Below are 18,809 nucleotides of genomic sequence, written 5' to 3'. Positions count from 1 at the left end.
ATCAAAATAAAATCATATTTGTTCATCATTTAACATATTTGATAACCTATTCCCAATTATCTTTTCTTCCTGATCTGCTATTATCATGAACTTTTCATTCTAGCCTAACTGGCCTATTGGCATTGAGATTTTCAATCTCCTACTTATGTGTCTTTATCCAGATACATTGTTATCCAGGCCTAGAATATTCTTCTTATTATCTCTTAGGTTCCTCACCTCCTTGAATGCATAGCATATTTACTATTTACTGCTGTTAGATTTAATTATTTTTCCACTTGTAAGGATTGTACTTTCTGGATCAAGATTTTATTGTAATAAGAAAAAGAAATGATCAAGTACCATTATAATGAGGATACATTATTTCTCCTCCTTTCTCAAAGAATACCAATGAACTTAATTGAGGCAGAGATGAGCAAAATTGTCAGCTTTCCTCTCTTCTCTACAATCCTTTGAGTTGGGTGACAAGACAAAGTCAAGCAGATACAAGTTAACCTTGGCCTTTTAAAGTTAAGGCCTTTCCTGGGTCTCAGTTTGTCTGAGGAAAAGTCGATTTAATAAGAACTAGGTAAGAACTGAGACGGAATAGGGTCCAATTCTCTATCACAAATAAAATTAATCTGGGAGAGGAAGAACCTCAGAGTTTCTGGCAGAATGGAACATGGTAGCTATTTATATGCATTCTAAGCCACTGAGGCTTGAGCTGGGAGATATTTTTGTCCTGTGCAGTTTTCATTTATGATGTTCTCCAACTATAATTTTGAAAAAAGAAAGACTTTAAAAAAGTCCATTGTTTGAAATGGAGCTACTTGACTCTGCCTTTAAGTCTGAAGAGTGATACCTAAATGTGACTTGATTAAGCCAATTCACAAGCTTTAAAAGTAATGTTTTGTTGATAATACTTTATTTTTTAAAATGATGTTTCCCAAAGTATCCTTTCCTTTTCCCTTTCCATCACCACTTTAACAAAAAATAAAAGGATTGAAGTCATTTAGCAAAAGAAACAAAAAAAAGTTTGTCATTTTCTGTAGGAAGGAACTAAAGAGGCTTTATTAAATACCAACCTTATAGGCACTATGTTAAGTTCTTTGCAAATATTATCTTGGTTTTATCTTTCCTAAAATGCTAGAAAATGGGTGGAGTTACTATTTTTATTTTACATGTGAGGAAACTGAGGCAAGCTTATTTAAGAGGCTTTTCTTGGCTCTCATAAAATCCATTCTCAATGTTTGTTCACTATGCTACCTACAGAATGCTATAACAAAAATCTCTTACCTCTGGAAAGTAGGTAGAGAGGTACCATCCCATAGTTCTTCTTTGGGGTCAAGTTTGGTCATTATAAGTCTAAAGATCATGTTTCCATTTGCTGCTATACCTTCTATTTACATGGTTGTGTGTATGGTGGGTTTTTTCTTATCTTCTCTTCCCCTACTCCTACACCCCCATTCTGCTTTACTTTTTATCTCAAGGTCAGCATCTTTTCTAATTTCTATAGAGTTACTCAGAGCACTGAAAAGTTAAGTGAACTTCTCCTGGGGATGAAAAAGGAAGGATTCGAAACGAAACTTTCTTGGTTCTGAAGTCAAATCTTTATGTCCCATCATGTCCCATTTTCCTCAGTTATTTCTAGAGAAAAATGTGCGATTTCAGTAAATCTTTTGTAAGATACATTTATAATCTTATTTTCACAGTAATAAACTTTTCTTCCCCAATTCATTATATACTTATATACTGATACCTAGAAAATTCACCCGTTATGTTCCATTCACATCTTTTAAAATCATTTTTTTCTGAAATCAATCTGCAAAGTGAATACATTCCTCCTCCTCCAACAATGTCAATGAGGAAGACTGCTTTCTGGGTATATACTTGTCAGAAATGCCTTACTTTTCCCTTAAATTTCGATTAATTTGAGTGCTATCTAGGCATTTATCAAGGGTGGGTCCTTCTAGAAAGCCCCTAAGTCTTTAGAATGAAATGGCTATCTTTATGTTCTTCCTCTTTTTCTACTATGTAACATTTTATTTGGTAGGATTGCTTTCCTCATTCATAGAATTGGCCATTTGTTTCTAAGTTCTATTCACCTTTAAACATGGAATATTGCTTTCTTTATCTCTTATCACTTGGTTATTGACTTTCCTCCATAGGGAAGTATTGTTTAGAATCTATTTCCAACCATGTTAGAAGATACTGTATTCTTTACTTTTTTTTTTTTTGGCAAGGCAGTCAGGTTAAGTGACTTGCCCAAGGTCACAAAACTAGGTAATTATTAAAGTATCTGAGGCCGGATTTTATACCTGGTTCTTCTGACTCCAGGGCCTGGGCTCTACATTGTACCACCTAGATGCCCCTGTATTCTTTGCTTTTAATGACTTTATATAGTTTCTTAGGCTTTTAGAATACACTAAATATTTAGCATATTTAGCTGTATTCTTCCAACCATTGAATTCTTTAGTCAAGGAAGCTTCTGTTTTCTCTTGCTTCTTACCTGCTTTTGACAAAGGCTGTTGGATAACCAAAGGTTACAATTAACACTCATCCTTTTTAAAACTTGCTAAAATAGTGGACAGTTTTTAGATCCTTAAAATAATACAGCAATTTCCCTTTTCTTGACATCAGCCTAGTTATTAAATTAATTTTGTCTGGTTAATCTTTACTATTACATGTCGTTATTACCCTTCAAAATAGAAAATAAGTGGCTTTACTTTCAAGTTATGATCAATTGTCCATTACTGGGAACTTGTATTCTTCTGTGCCTTCCTGTGCAACAATTTCCCCCACTCCTGCTTCTCTTGAGCAATTTTGATTTCTATTGGTTTTAACTGGGTGACTGGGGATAAGACATGTCTAGTTACAGTGGAAAATGGAAGATTTAAAGTATGCTTTCTGGTATATGTTTGTGCTATGCCAGAAGGAAAAGGTAAAGTATTTGTGGTTGTTCAGTTATGTCCAATTCTTTGTGATCCAATTTGGGGTGTTCTTGACAAAGATATTGGAAAAGCTTTACCATTTTCTTTTCAAGCTCATTTTACAGAGGAGAAAACTGATGCCAACAGGGTGAAGTGACTTGCCCAGATTACATAACTAGTAAGTGCTTGAGGCCAGATTTGAACTCAAGAAGATAAATCTTTCCAACCCCAGGTTCTATACTCTATCCACTGAGCCATCTAACTGCCAGTGTATTTGTAGGAGATGGCAAAAGTGATCTCTCCCATAAAAATTTGGTTCCTCTCAGTTTGACTTTATGAAGCACGGTTCCACCTCTCCTGTAATATTGAGATTTTGTAGGGAAAGACATGCCTTGCAGTAGGCATTTTAATAATTATTTGTTGAGTTGAAGTGTTTGTTAAATTGTATTAGTGAAAACTTGTAGCAGGTAGTTGAAATCCAATATAAGTGAGCTGCTGATATTCTTTTTGTGATATTAGATTGACCATTCAGGAGAATCCAGTGGTCTTTTCACTTTTGTTTAAACTATCCTGAGAGATATGAGTTAGATTATATTATACTGGATTTAGGACTATAATAGTCATAAGTGGTATTACAATTTTTCTTCTTTTTAAACATTCTTGTCATTTCACGCTCTCTAAATTCTCTTCCTTTCCACCATAGAACTTTCCCTTTTCACAGGTATAGTCAAAGAAAACAAAGCAATATATTGAGCATATCTGAAAACATCTGCCCAATTTTGCATCTTACTTCCATACCAGAATGTCAATATGCAGGATACATACATCATCTTTAGGCTTTTGAAATCAAGCCCTGTTATGGCATTCCTCAAGATTTTCATTTTTCTTTTCATTATTACTGTATTATAAATTGTTCCTTGATTCTGCTTGTTTCTATGTCTTACTTCATGTAAATCTTCTCAGATATCCAAGTGCTTTCTTAATAGACATTTTCATGGTGTGATGATATTTGTTTTATTCTCTTGTACCACAATTTGTTTATCCATTAGTCTGATATTTGAAGAAAGGATTCAGAGCCCTAAACAGGGTAAAGAAGAGTATGAGGAAAGAAGAAGGGATAGGAACCAATAAGATGTCATATGTGAGGAATGTTTGAAGGACCTTTCCATCCAGAGGGAATCCCCTCTCTTCATCTACCATAGTCAGAAGCAATCTCTTATATCCTATTTACTTATATCATTTTGAGAGGGCCATATGTTTCCTTGGGTAATTTTTGTATATCACACTTGATTTTTGTTCCATATTTATAGACCTCAGCCATTTAAGATATAGAAGTTTGAACGACATTTGGAGAGCTGGAGATAAAATAGTTTTATATGAACTAGATCGTAGACATAGTGGAACAGTTGGTGAATTGAGAACTCTCATTTTTCGTCTTGCTCTCACTTTTCTGACCACAAAACTTGGTTTCTGCTCAATTTGACTTTACTAAGCACAGCTCCATATCTCCTGAGATAGTGAGATTTTCCTGGGAAAGACACATCTTGCAGTAGACATATAGTAAATATTTGTTGAGTTGAAATGATTGTTAAGTTGAATTAGTTGAAAACTTTTAGCAAGGAGTTAAAATGCAATGTAAGTAAGAAGCTGGTATTTCCTTTTAATGATAGTTATTAGACTGGTAGTTTAGGAGAGTCCAATGGTCTTTTCACTCATGTTTAAATGCTAATGCTTTCCTAGATACTTGACCTCAACCCTAACTGATTTTGTCCTAGCTGGTCTGATACATCTTATACCAATTGAAAACATCCTTTTTTGCTTATGGTTTTTCTATTGCTTATATGGACTACTCCCTTCTTTATATACTTTTAGTCAATCAACTAAAAATTATTTACCATCTTATTTGTCAACCTCTGTGCTGGGTGTTAAGGACAAAACTGAAGAATAGTCCTTGCCCTCAAGAACCTTATGTTCTGACTGGGGAGGAAAACAAAAATGTTATGGCAGATGCTCAGGTCCTGACATCAGGAAGATCAGAGTTCAAACTCTTAGATACTTACTAGCTTGTCAAGATTAGTAAGTCATTTTACCTCTTTCCCTCATTGTTCTCATCTGTAAAATGGGGGTAATAGTGTTTATCTCACAGAATTATCATGGGGGAATCAAATGAGTTAATATATTTTAAATGCTTTGCAAACATTAAATATTAGCTATCACATATATACATATATGATATATAAATATGTATTTAATTATAATATTTAAATGCTTTGCAAACATTAAATATTAGCTACCACATACATATATGATATATAAATATGTATTTAATCATAATATATAATAAAATAATATTATGTACTATGTGTGTATATATACATATATTTATATATGTAAAATGAAACAGATGAAGGGAATGTATGTATTGAAAGAATATTTTTCTAAGAGGTAGAGGTATATTTCAGTATCATCTATGTGGAACTGCCAGAGGCAAGGGGACTGTGAGAAGTAAGAAGGACAATTTGACTAGATTATAGTGTGCCTTAAGGTTTCTATATATGTAAAAAAAATCTAGAATGCAATCAGTAGGAAAGGCTTTAAATATAAGACAGAGTGGTTTATATTTAATTCAAAAGATAGTCACTAGAATATCTTAAGAGATGGGACAATTTTTAAAGTGCTAGCTGTAGTCCAATCAAGAGGCATTGAGTACCCTGAACTAGATTGGTAGTTGTATGATGGCAGAGTACAGGACTGGTGAGAGAGTTGTTGCTGAATCAAAAACAAGGTTTGACACCAGATTGGCTAAGTGGGGTAAATGAAAGTGAGAAATCAGGGATGGCACTGACGTTGAAAACCTGTGTTACTAGAAGAACAATAGTTCTCATTAGGAATAGGGACATTTGAGATGTTGGAGGGGGAGATCTGGGTGGAAAGTTAATGAATTCTTTTTTGGACATGTTGAGTTTTTGTGATCTTCATTTTGAAAGTTCCAACAGACAATTTGGTGATATGAGATTTCATTTTAAAGGTTGAAGCTGAATTTTCAGATATGAAAGTGATCTACTTAGAGATGATAATTCTTTTTGGTTGCTCTTTTGTTATTTTTGCTTCTGTTTTTAATATCAAATAGAATGTGAACTCAATGTGGCCATGAGTTATTTTAACTAAGTACATTTAACAGCATTTTTTACAGAATAGGCATTCCATAAGTATCTGAATAAATACTGAAAATGGCACACTTTCCCATTCAACATTGTTGAATAACTCCGTGGCATAACTCCAAGGTATTGTGCTGGCATAGTGGCCAAGCGTGGAATTAGAAAAATCAGAGTTCAAAGGTAGCTTCAGATTCTTAACTGAATGACCTTGGACAAATCATTTAACTTCTGTCTGTCCATTAATTATGAAAGGAGGAATAATAATAATAATAATAATAACAACAACAACAACAACAACAATACCTATCTACTAAGGTTATTAAAAGAATCAAATGAGATAAAATTTGTAAAAGGTTTATCCTAGTACTTGACACTTAATAATAGATACATAATAAAAATACTAGTCTGCTTTCATCTCATTTCTGAGTTTGCTAATGACTTCCTTTTTTTTTTAACATCTGGTTAATTTTCCTTCTTTTAGAGTAAATTGTAGAAGTTTCCTAATTTTCATCTTCTCAGTTTCTCTCTTCTTTCTTCAATAAGAATGTTTTGTTTTGTTTTTTGCCAAACTAATGTGAAAGGGTGTGGGGGTGGGGCTTATGTTTCACTGGTTTAAAGAGGGTTTATTTGAGTTCTGTACTCCTCCATCTGGTGGTTTCCTGGCAGTCACCTTGATTTGTTACATATAGTTATTCAGTTCAACAATAAGCAAATCTTGTCACTCATGATAATCCTTTGGGGCTTTAGGGAGCCTCTAGCACATTCATCCGTTTTTTTTCCCCCTTTAAATTTATGACATGCTGCTACAGATTTCAGAAAGCATAAAGCAGTATACAAAGTTAAAATGCTGAGGAAACCAGACCTTTAGCTGATTGTTGCTTTTTTTAAGATCACAGGAACAAATGGTAGGTAATTTGCATCTCTGCTGTTTAGGTTTTTATGATATGCAGGCACACAGAGATGTTTGGTTTTTTTGGCACTTGTTCTCATTGGCCTTTATTATAATGTATTGGTAATAACTGAACTGTATTGTTATGGAGCATGTTTTGATTTTTTTTCCTGAGAAAGTAGCTGATTTATTCACATTTAGTAGCAGTCATCTTGTTTTAATTACAGTTAAATATTATATATTACAATTAAAATAGGTTCTGCAAAGGATTTTTTTGTGAGTTAATTTTAAGGAAATTAAAGAACCAGAAACTTTTACTAGATTTGGAAATAATTTAGGCCAACTCATAATCAGTTCATGAATTCTCCTTTATAGTATCCTCAAGTGGTTATCCAGATTCCACCTAAAGTCCTTTGATCACATGGAACTCACTGCTTCCTGAAGCTATCAACCATTTTTGGACAATACTAGTTTGTTATATTGAACAGGCATCAACAATCCTGTAACTTATACTTAGTTGTTGTAATTTCTACTGTCAGGAGCTAAGAAGGGCAATAACAATGTTTCACAATATTGAAAGCTGCTATTTTCTTCTTTCAAGTTTTTTCTTTCCTAGGCTGAATATCTTTAATTCTTTAAAATCCATGTTTTTGGACATAGTTTCTAGTCTATTCATTATCCTGTTGGCTTTCATCTGGAGATAATTTCTTTTTGTTAATGATCTTCTGATTTTGAGTCAAAATCTAAACATAAAAAATTTTACAGATAGGAGTTAAGTAGGCTAGAATAGTCCATATCTGTCACTCCTCTCCCTGTTGCTTCTATTATTGCAGCCTATGAATGCAGTTTCCTTGGAACATGAGGTGCTCTAGAAACCAACGTACCATGATAGCCAGTTTCTTTATGAAAGATTTATGGGAAAAGGTGGACAAGAATTGCACAGGGAAAGAAGAAATGGTTAGGTTGTGTTTCTGTTATGTTGGTGGGAGTATCTAAAGAAATCATCAAGGTACTGAAAGATATGATTGCATTACTTCTTGAAATTGCTACATCATGATTTATTTTGAACTTGAAATTCCCTGGAGCCTTTACATTTTTTCCTTATGAGTTGCAGCATTCCCCCATTTTGTATTTTATAAACTTGATTTTTTAAAAAAGTACAGATTCCTTAATAAAATTTTATCTTTTTTTTAAAAGTTTCCATCCATGACTCCTATGTGTCAAGAACCTATCTGTTTTGTTTCCCAATTCTATCATCCAATGTTTCCTATGCAATTTATCATAATAAAAGAGGGAGAAGCAATGAAATATATAATTTCATTAAAACAACTTTTACTTTTCATTGTTTTCCATTCTATATGCATATTTTATTTTTATTGTAAATCAAATAATCAACAAACACAAATTTTCCAATATGCAGGAAGCAAGAAAAGAAGATTGTGAAATTCTTATGTAAATTTTATTTTAAAAATTAAAAACTTAATTTTAGTAGTTTACTAACAAATTCCTTGTTTGTATAGCTTTCTGGGCTTTTTATTTATTTATTTTGTTTGTTTATTGATGCTTTTTTCCATCTTTTCAGTTTTGACTTTTAACAAAAAATTACTTCCTATTAATTCTCTTTACAATTCCAAACAGAAGCTCCTAAAATTACATATTTTTAGCAAGGCCAGTGTGTTGATTTGTTTTATTATGAGATATATTCTGTTTGAGAAAGAGAACATAAATAGTATTGATATTTTTTCTAGGTTTGAAATCTCATGCCATTCTATCAAGTTGAAATATCTATACATTTCAGCTTTTCTGGTTTTTATTCCAATTTTTATCTTGGCAAAAAGAAGATTTAATAAGGGTAGAACTCACAGTTCCAAAATAAATAGAGTATAAGTCCAAGATATCTCAGGCTCCTGTGGAATCCTTCTGGCAGCATCATTGTAATGGACCCCAGTGAAAGGAACTGGATTAAAAGTCTCTATCTTCCTTCTAACTCTAGTTGGTTCAGTTAAAGGTGAAACTGTCCATCAAGCTATTTATAGTATAATATAAAAACAAAGAATCATAGGTTATAAAGTAGGGGCTTTTATACAGATTATCAATGCCTTTTTTGTTTGTTTGTTTCTTTGTCAAAGAACTTAACTTAAACCCTCAGATACTGAAATGATGGGTATGATCCAATTCCCTATTGCTTGGTAATGATCTTTTAAGAAAAGTTTAATGTTGGCAGATATATTAGTGTTACTTGACAGTTTCAGGAAAAATAAACTCCACAACTATCAGGTTTGAACTATTTTTCCCAAAGGTTTTCCTGATGAAGAGACATTACTCAGGCACAGGGACTAATTTATTTTCATGCTTGAGCAGTGGTCTCTACTAGAATTTAATTTTGAGCCCTTTCAATTTGGGATAATAAAATGACAAATCTACTTATATTAAATTCTGAATATGTTTAGTTTGTGACAAAATACTATGAATTTCTACTGTGATATTACAAAAAAATTAACATTGTATAATAACTCTTCCTTTCTTTGCCTTGGTTTTCTTTGTCTCTCTAATACTTTACACAGTGCCTAGATAGTAATAGTTACTTAATAAGTGCTTGGTGACCATTTTACTTTATTATTCCTTTGTTTTTTTGTTGTTAGGTCATTATCAGTTGGGTCTGACTCTTAGTGGACCCTTTTTTGCTTTTCTTGGCAAAGTACTGGAGTGGTTTGCCATTCCCTTCTCCAATTCATTTTACAAATGAGGTAAATAGGTTTAAATGAATTAATCAGGTTCACACTGCTGAGTTCAAATTTGTACTCAGGTCCTTATGACTTAAGGCCTGGTGCTTCACCTAGCTGCTCATATTAATTTATACTAACACAATAGAACCAGGTCATTAAAAATGTCTACAATAGAGAGAAAAAATTCAAACAGTGCTTATGGAGAGCCATCAAAAAATCTCTGTAAGTCCATAGAGAGGTTTAGATTCATTTCAATGGTAAATTGAAAGCACAATCATAAAAGTGAAATGTCCATCAAAAAGAATTAAGTTCTATAATGAATCTTGATAATGTATTTCATTCATTTAAATCTTGGAACATTAAGTTTTTTGTTTTTGTTTTTAGTTTTTTGCAAGGCAAGTGGGATTAAGTGGCTTGCCCAAGGCCACACAGCTAGGTAATTATTAAGTGTCTGAGGCCGGATTTGAACTCAGGTACTCCTGACTCCAGGACCGGTGCTCTATCCACTGCACTACCTAGCCGCCCCTCATATGGCTTTAAAAAATGAATACATTTGTAAGTCATCGAAATAAAATGCTGACAAGGGCCTCATGTAAAGTGTCAGATTTTCTCTTTTAATTTATGAGTTTCTTTGTCTACTCAACATTTTAATCCAATTGATAATGAAATAATAGAAAAATTAAATTGATGTGAACAAAGGCTATGGGACAGTTGAAACTTTGTACTACATTCTTTTAAAGAACTTTCTTATTTTAAGAATGAAATGAAAGAATGAATGACTCCAATACCAGAACTGCAGTGTTTCATAGGTTTGGATGGTCACTAAGCATCTTGTTTTATTGTTAGAATCTGAGTTATTTGAAAGGCATGGAATAAGAGGATGGATAACTCCAAAACTAGGATAGCAGTGGATCACAGTCTTGCATATCATCAAGAACTTCTTGGTTTTATAGTTAGGACCTAGTTTATTTGAGAGGGATGTAACAAGAGGAATGGATGGCTCCACTACCTGTCAGGCCCTGTTTTATAAACTTCAGGGTAATAGAGAATTCACCCAGGTAGTGTTCAGTCAATTCGGGCTTAATAGCTACCTGATTGAAGGTCTTGCCATTATACTTGCCCACCATACCTTCTGCCATCTCTGGCAGGATGATCATGTCTTGAAGATGTGTCTTCGCTATCTTAGACTTTTTCCATTGAAAATGCCTTCTTCGTGGTCTTCCTCAGACACTTCAAGAGGGAGTGTTATTTGTACCTCAGACTTTGGTTGAATTGTTGTCACTGTTGAGCATTGAACAACTGCACAAGTTGTTCATACGAGATGTCTAGCAACAGATCTAGGTCCATGTCATGGTGAACTTACAGAAGGTTTGCTACTTTTTCTCCACTTCCACCATCTTGTCTGTTGTCGGGAAAAGCCTTTGTACGAATTTTTAAGTAAATATAACTTTTGTTTATATCAGACAAATTTAGAAAACATTTTCATATGAAATAGTCAAATTAGGAAAGTGAATCAATAACAGTATATCTATGTGTTCATTTTTGTGTCAGATTACAGTAGTATATAAATGCTATCACATTCACTTAACAATTAAAAATTAGTCATTTGAGATCAGTCAGAAAATATTAAGTTCATTTATCAAGTCCCTAATATACGAGTCACTGAAGTAGGCATTAGAGATGCAAAGATAAGAAATCAAACATTCCCTTTTCTTGCATGTTATAGAGGATGACAACAAGTTAATTAAAACTGTTCCTTGAAAGTAATTCAGACCATTTTGGTAATATTCTACCTCTGATCTTGCAAAATACCTTATCAGAATTTAATAGTTGTGTTCTTCATTTGCAATAGTAGCTCTATTGGACTAACCTGCTAATTGGTACTTGTGCCTCCAGTTTTCCCCACTCCAGTTCATGTCCTACACAGCCAGCAAAGTGATTTTCCTAATGCACTGGTCTTTTGAAATTGTAACTTCTCTGGTCAAAAAGGTCAGATGGTTTTCTGTTGCCTGTGGAATAAAATACAAAGTCTATTGCTTGCCATTTAAAGCTCTTCACTGTCTGGCTCCAGTTACCTTTTCATTCCTATTCATAGACTTTGTGTTTCACTGCTCACTTACTCTTCCTCATATACAACATTCTCTTAGTCCAAGGGTCTTAGCCTAGTTAATTCCCCATGCAGTATATTCCTAGATTTTTTTGTTTTTGTTGTTCTGTTTCATGTAACTCTTTGTAACTCCATTTGAGGTTTCTTTGAGGAGTTATTTGCCATTTCCTTCTCCAACTCATTTTACAGATGGAGAAACTGAGGCAAATAGGATTAAATGACTTGTTTAGGGTCAGGAAAATGATCTCCTCCCTTAGATCTTCATAAATTTGGCGACCTTGCAAAGTCCTTTAAACTCTCAAAGACTTTTTTCTTGTGGTGTGTGTGTGTGTGTGTGTGTGTAATAATAAATAATTGGATTGTGAGGATCATTTGAGATAATATATCATTTGGGCTGTTGGTTGCATGACATCATAAGTAGAGAACACAGTAAACTAGGAGCAAATTTGTTCAAATTTGTGTATTCAAATTTGGTCTCACTTGGCCTCAGTTTCTTCATCTGAAAAATGAACTGGAGAAGGAAATGGTAAATTAGTCTAGTATCTTTGCCAAGAAAACCCCACATGTGGTCATGTAGGACTGAAGAACAACTGAAAAAATGACACCATTTATTTGTATCACAGTTAAAAAATGTTTTTAAATTAATTTTTATTAAAGATATTGAGTTTTACAATTCCCCTCCCCCCACCCCTCCATGGAAAACAATCTGTCAGTCTTTACTTTGTTTCCATGTTGTACCTTGATCCAAATTGGGTGTGATGAGAGAGAAATCATATCCTTAAAGAAGAGAAGAGAAGTCTAAGAGGTAACAAGATCTGTGTTTTTCTAAATTGAAGGGAATAGTCCTTGAACTTTGTGCAAACTCCACACTCCTTATCTGGATACAGATGGCACTCTTCTTTGCAGACAGCCCAAAATTGCTCTCGATTATTGCACAGATGGGATGAGCGAGTTCTTCAAGGTTGAACATCACTCCCATGTTGCTGTTAGGGTGTACAGTGTTTTTCTGGTACTGTTCATCTCACTCAGCCATAAGTTCATGCAAATCCCTCCAGGCTTCCCTGAAATCCCATCCCTCTTGGTTTCTAATAGAACAATAGTGTTCCATGACATACATATACCACAGTTTGCTAAGCCATTCCCCAATTGAAGGACATTTACTTGATTTCCAATTCTTTGCCACCACAAACAGGGCTGCTATAAATATTTTTGTACAAGTGATGTTTTTATCCTTTTTCATCATCTCTTCAGGATATAGACCCAGTAGTGGTATTTCTGGGTCAAAGGGTATGCACATTTTTGTTGCCCTTTGGGCATAGTTCCAAATAGCTCTTCATAGTTAAAAATTTATAGCATTTTTATTTCATCATTTTGCTTCTATTTCATCATTTTACTTCTCAAGTAAACAAGTATCTATATTTTACAAATTTAAAAGGATGTTATATCAGAAAATTGACAATAAGTTTTTTTTTTTAGGTTTTTTTGCAAGGCAATGGGGTTAAGTGGCTTGCCCAAGCCCACACAGCTAGGTAATTAGTAAGCATCTGAGACTGGATTTGAACTCAGGTACTCCTGACTCTAGGGCCGATGCTTTATCCACTGCACCATCTAGCCGCCCCGACAATAAGTTTTGTCTTCAGTTAATTTACCCATAATTTTTCAAAAATTAAATATTAAAATATAAAAATATATTTTTTATAATTGTTTTCTACTATTGGAGAGGCAATATGACATAATGCATTGTTCCCATTTAGAAGTGGGTCCAAGGGAATGTTTTAAAAATTCTTTAAATATCTTTAAGCAATAAATAATTATGAAAAAGTCATACGAATAGTATATTAAATTACCCCAAATGCTCACAACACTTTTTAGAGAGAGGCAGGTTGTTGTTCAAAGGGGTTTTAGGAACACTTAAAAAAATCTTTGGGAACCACTATTGTCTTGGAAATATTACTTGACTCAGAGTCAAGCAAGACTTGGATTAAAAGTTCTTCCTCCAATATTTCTTTTATAACTGTAGGTGACTCTCTTCTGTGAACATCCATAATGTTTCTTCATACATATAATGGGGAAAAATAATACCTGTATTTCCTTCCTCTAAAAATGAAGGCAAAACAAATTCGTATGTTTTAAATCTTCAGGTGACATGTAGTTATCAGCTGAGATGATTATTTTTGGAACATTACAGTGACCCAGAAACTGGTAAAGAAGAACTCAGTTCAACAACTGTAAAAATAATTTCAATCATAAATTGAATAAAATTGTTCTTTAGGTCTGCAAAGGCCTGTTTCATAGGTAGATATTCTCTCTCTCTCTCTACAAATGCAGAACACAGCTCCATCCTTTTTTAAATGTTTTTATGAGTTGCTGTGGGCAAATCAGTGAATCATTTGGTGTTTAATTTTTCCTTCTTTAGTTTCTATGAACATAGACAGACTAGTACAAGAATGGCAGGGAGAGTATACGCCCTGGTAGCTAATTAATTGCTGGTTTGGAAGGACCTGCCAGAACTTGTTCTTCTCTGGCATAGGAGAAGCCAGAGCCCCTTCCCTGTTGTCCCTTATTAAGTAATGAATGAGGTCTTTGGTGTAGCAATCAAAGAATAACATAAAAAGAAAAGAATGGAAATTTGAGAAAACTAGTAGTCATTATGGCTAATTTTAAAATTCATGTTAAAATTGTCTAGTCTAAATAATATCCAAATTCTAATCTTGATTCATTTATAGTTAAATGCCCTTGGTGCTTCACCATAGTAGACAGACTAGAGCAAGATGAATAATCCAATGAAGCTTGGTCCTGGAGCCCAAGGAGGTGTCTTCAGATTCAGGGAGACAGGGAAGTCTGTAACTGCCAAGGACTCTTATTATTTTCAACATATCTAGGCTCTTCACCGGGTCAGGGCTGGAGAGCTACCTTGGAAATATAGTATAATCCAGGGTCATAGCCAATGGTGAATATGTGTACAAATGATAAGAATCCTGGATGATGCAGTAAAATTAATGAAATAGAAATACATTTTCCATGGTTTCTACCTGTTTTGTTTCTGCTAAATTTTCTTATGGTATATTCTAATTGTATTTTCTTAACACAATACCAGATAAATATTATTTTATGTACACACAGAAAGAAGTTAATACTAAAATTTTTTATTTTATAGAAATGTGTTATTTAAGATTATTCCAATTAAAAGATTTTCTATTGAATGAATAAACAAATTAAGAATTCATCCTAGGAAATTTATTTGATTAAAAAAGTAATTTGGGTTGGCTAGGTGGAGCAGTGGATAAAGCACTGGCCCTGGAGTCAGGAGTACCTGGGTTCAAATCCGGTCTCAGACACTTAATAATTACCTAGCTGTGTGGCCTTGGGCAAGCCACTTAACCCCATTTGCCTTACAAAAACCTAAAAGAAAAGTAATTTGAATCATGATAAAACATAATTGTTCTTTTTTCTTTTATTTATAAAGTGTATATATATATATATATAATATATATGCACACACAGTTGAACCATACATATAAGAATCTAAATCATGTTATTTATTTGCAGTCCATGTTACTACAAATTAAGAGGCAAATGAACATGTCTTGGTAGGTTGATAGTTGTTGGAGATAAATTTGATACCATAACTATTTTGAGATACAAATACCTTTTATTTTCATGATTTTTGTCTCTTATGTTTGATTTATTAAAAGTAAAATGGTCATGACTAAGGCAGGCTTTTATTTGTTCTGCTTTTGGTTTGTATTAAATGGTGAACATTGGTTAGAGTTTCAGGCTAATGTATAGAAGTCGCCTTTTGATGTTGAATATAACCAACATAGATTTTGATTCATTTTGTTAACAAACTAATATTCAGTGGAATTATTTCTTCCTGTTTTTGTAAAATTTTCATTTTCATTGGTATATTTATTGAACTGTTTTGCTTGGGGGCAGACTATATTATTAATATATTTTTGAGCAAGACAGTTTTATTTTTTTAAAATAATATTTTATTTTCCCCAGTTATATGTAAAAGCAATTTATATTATCTGTGTTTTTTAAGTTTTAAGTTCTTGAATTCTATTATTCCCTCATTCACCTCACTACTCCCTAAGAAGGTGAGTAATCTGATATAGGTTATACATGTGCAATCATGTGAAACATATTTCCATATTAGTCATTTGTGGAAGAAAACTGGAACCAAAAAAAATAGGAAGAAAAGCAAGTGAAACATAACATGCTTTAATCTGCATTCAGTCTTTACAGGTTCTTTCTCTGGAGGTGCATAGCATTTTTATGAGTACTTTGATGTTTTCTTAGTTCATTCTGTTGTCCATAGTACAACACTGCTGTTGCTGGTTTTCCTTACTTTACTCTGCATCCATTTATGTAAATCTTTTCAGATTTTCTGAAAGCATCTTGCTTTTCATTTCTTATAGCACAATGATATTCCATTTTAATTATATGGTATAATTTTTAGCCATTCCCTAATTGATGAATATTCTTTTCAATTTCTAATTCTTGACCAACCCCCCAAAACTCAAATTATATATAATAAAAGACTGCAATTTTTGACATAATCCTCTTTGCTTTTTCTCATATTAATATGTTTATGTCTTTTGATATTTAATTTATAAAATAATTTTTAGAAATGAGTATATATTACATTCTGGTAATAAGCAAGAACTTTTCAAATAACATCAGTAATAAATTTAATTAAAAATTGCAATTATATTAATCCTGTTAGCTATAGCAATATATTTGATAGATGCATTGTCCTGATCAATATGTTTCAGATTTAGTGGAAATAAATTCCACTGTCATTGTGCATACAAATCAGTGATCTGTAGAATCGTCATGTTTTCATTCAAAATGATTAATGTAACTTGATTTTAAGAGATTGAAGTGAAAACCTAATTTATTGATGATTTTTTGTGTGTGTGGTGGCTCTAAGCACCTATTGAAGAAATGTAGAACGAATTTCATGCTTGATAAAAATCAGAAGTTTCTCAGACTGAGAATAAAATTTTCACAAAATAGTTATTTAAAAATTCCATTCTCAGTGCATCATGTTTCATTGTCAATCAGTTCTGCTTGTTGGTGACTTGTTAGCATTCATGGCAGAGGTAGTTTTTAGATTGGGGGGGTGGAATATGTGTTTATATGTATGCAAAAACATGTACTCTTGAGTGCAGTGGAATTTTGTATATCTACATTTTCTACCATAAAAACCAAAAAAATTTACCTTCCTGTTGAACCCTGAATCAGTCAGTAATAATTGAAATAAACAAACAAACAAGTTTGTGGTTTGGAAAAGACCTGTGTTTAGAATATATCATAACATTTTAGAGCTGAATAGGATCTAAGAAATCATCAAATCCAAAGGACAGGACTGCATGAACTTTTAAAAAATATATATTTTGATGATTATTTCAATAATTTTTGTTTTCCTTGCTGTTCTTTTTCATTTTATACATTTAAAAACATAAATATGATAGGTTTATATATAGGCCTTTATCAGATTGTCACAAGGTTCTGTGATCTCCCAAAGTTTAAGATGGAACATGAAACAAACAAAATTTCAGTTAAGAGATTAGGCTACTTTATTTTTCTTAGTATCCTGGTTCAGAGTTTTCCTAACTTTGCAGTATACACATTTGCGTGAGTTGAGAGAAAGAGACTTTCTGAGAATGGTAGGCAGAAAGCAGTGATCTAAATCAAGATTTTTTTTTCTGTACAAGTTCTAAATAAATACAACATTTAATTTTTCAATGAAAAACAAAGTTAGCAAAAGTGAGACTAATGCAGAAAATTGCTCCAGCTGACAATGAAGCATAAAAATTATTTAATATGATTTGTATGAATGAGGTCAAATCTGAGCATTGAAGTTCTATGTGGGTGCCATCTGTCTCTCTCACTGTCAATTATTGTAGATTCATGACTCAGATAAACTGTTATTTTTATGTTGCTTGCTACATTATTTGTACACTAGTTATGTCTTCAGAATTCAGTCTTTATGTTGGAGTTAAGAGAAAAATAAAATCTTTTCTATTAATATCATTTATTCTGAAAGGTACACTATAAGAGTTATTTAAAAAAAAACCCTGAAACTTTAAAATTACAGATCATCACTTGAAATTCTCAATAAAACTGAAATTTAGTCTAATTTTATCTCTAAATTAAAAATGATATAAATTCACTTAATAGAAAATTTACTGAAACTTATCAGAGAACTAAAACTAGTAAAAGAAACAATAAGAGATAGTAAAAATATACATTTTAGATTCCGTTGCTTTCTCAAATGAGATAATATTTGTGAAAAGTAGTTATCATAGTGCCTACATATAGAGGTTGCTATTAAAAAAAAACTTATTTTTTTCTCCTCCCTCCTCTATTAAGCAAAGGCTTATCATTAGCTTAGCATGTTGGCCAATAGATGGTTCACTTTTTTTGACCATAGGAATCTTTTGAGAAAAAATGAAAAGAAAGCCTACTCAGAGAGAAAAGTATTACTTTATACCCATTCCATAAACAGTTATTGTTGTGTAACTTTGATCCATTGTGAATTTGTAATTCATATTGTTACCCTTTAGTGGAGTCTTTATGATGTAGTAGAATTAATACTGAATCCAATAACAGGAGACCTGAATTCTAGTTCCTCTTGTTTTGTTACATTCAAGAGCTAGTATAAAATCCTCTCTTACTAGGGATTTTCACTACCTGTTAATGTATCCAAATCTTCTCCTCCCTCCTCCCACTTCCCTCCTTCCATCTTCATCATTTGATTTTCTTCAAGTATCAGATAATGTGCAGCCTTTTTACAAAATTCTACCCTTCCTCATTTTCCCCCATTCTCCTTCATGCCATAATTTTCCTCTGTGATTATCCTGTTTATCCCACAAATATCTTATTTGTTTATAGCTTACATATGGTCTCCCTTATTGGATTTTCAACTCCTTGAGATTAGGATGTATCATTTTTTCTTTGAAACCTTAATGCTTATGTATCTGCACATGGTACATTTTAAAAATGATTGTTGAC

At 32.8% G+C, this 18,809-nt stretch overlaps 1 protein-coding gene and 1 pseudogene across 9 annotated transcripts in view; one reads left to right on the top strand and one right to left on the bottom strand.

Moving 5' to 3' along the window:
* Window positions 1-18,809, top strand: part of MLLT3 (MLLT3 super elongation complex subunit) — a 363,248-nt gene that overhangs the window by 193,969 nt on the left and 150,470 nt on the right. The window lies entirely within an intron of this gene.
* LOC141503538 (small ribosomal subunit protein uS19 pseudogene) lies at window positions 10,645-11,076 on the bottom strand (annotated as a pseudogene).

This window comes from Macrotis lagotis, chromosome X, assembly GCF_037893015.1.
Source record: "Macrotis lagotis isolate mMagLag1 chromosome X, bilby.v1.9.chrom.fasta, whole genome shotgun sequence".
Classification (NCBI taxonomy): Eukaryota; Metazoa; Chordata; class Mammalia; order Peramelemorphia; family Peramelidae; genus Macrotis; species Macrotis lagotis.
Note: the sequence above shows the minus strand (reverse complement) of the source record. Positions and strands in the feature narration are given on the sequence as shown.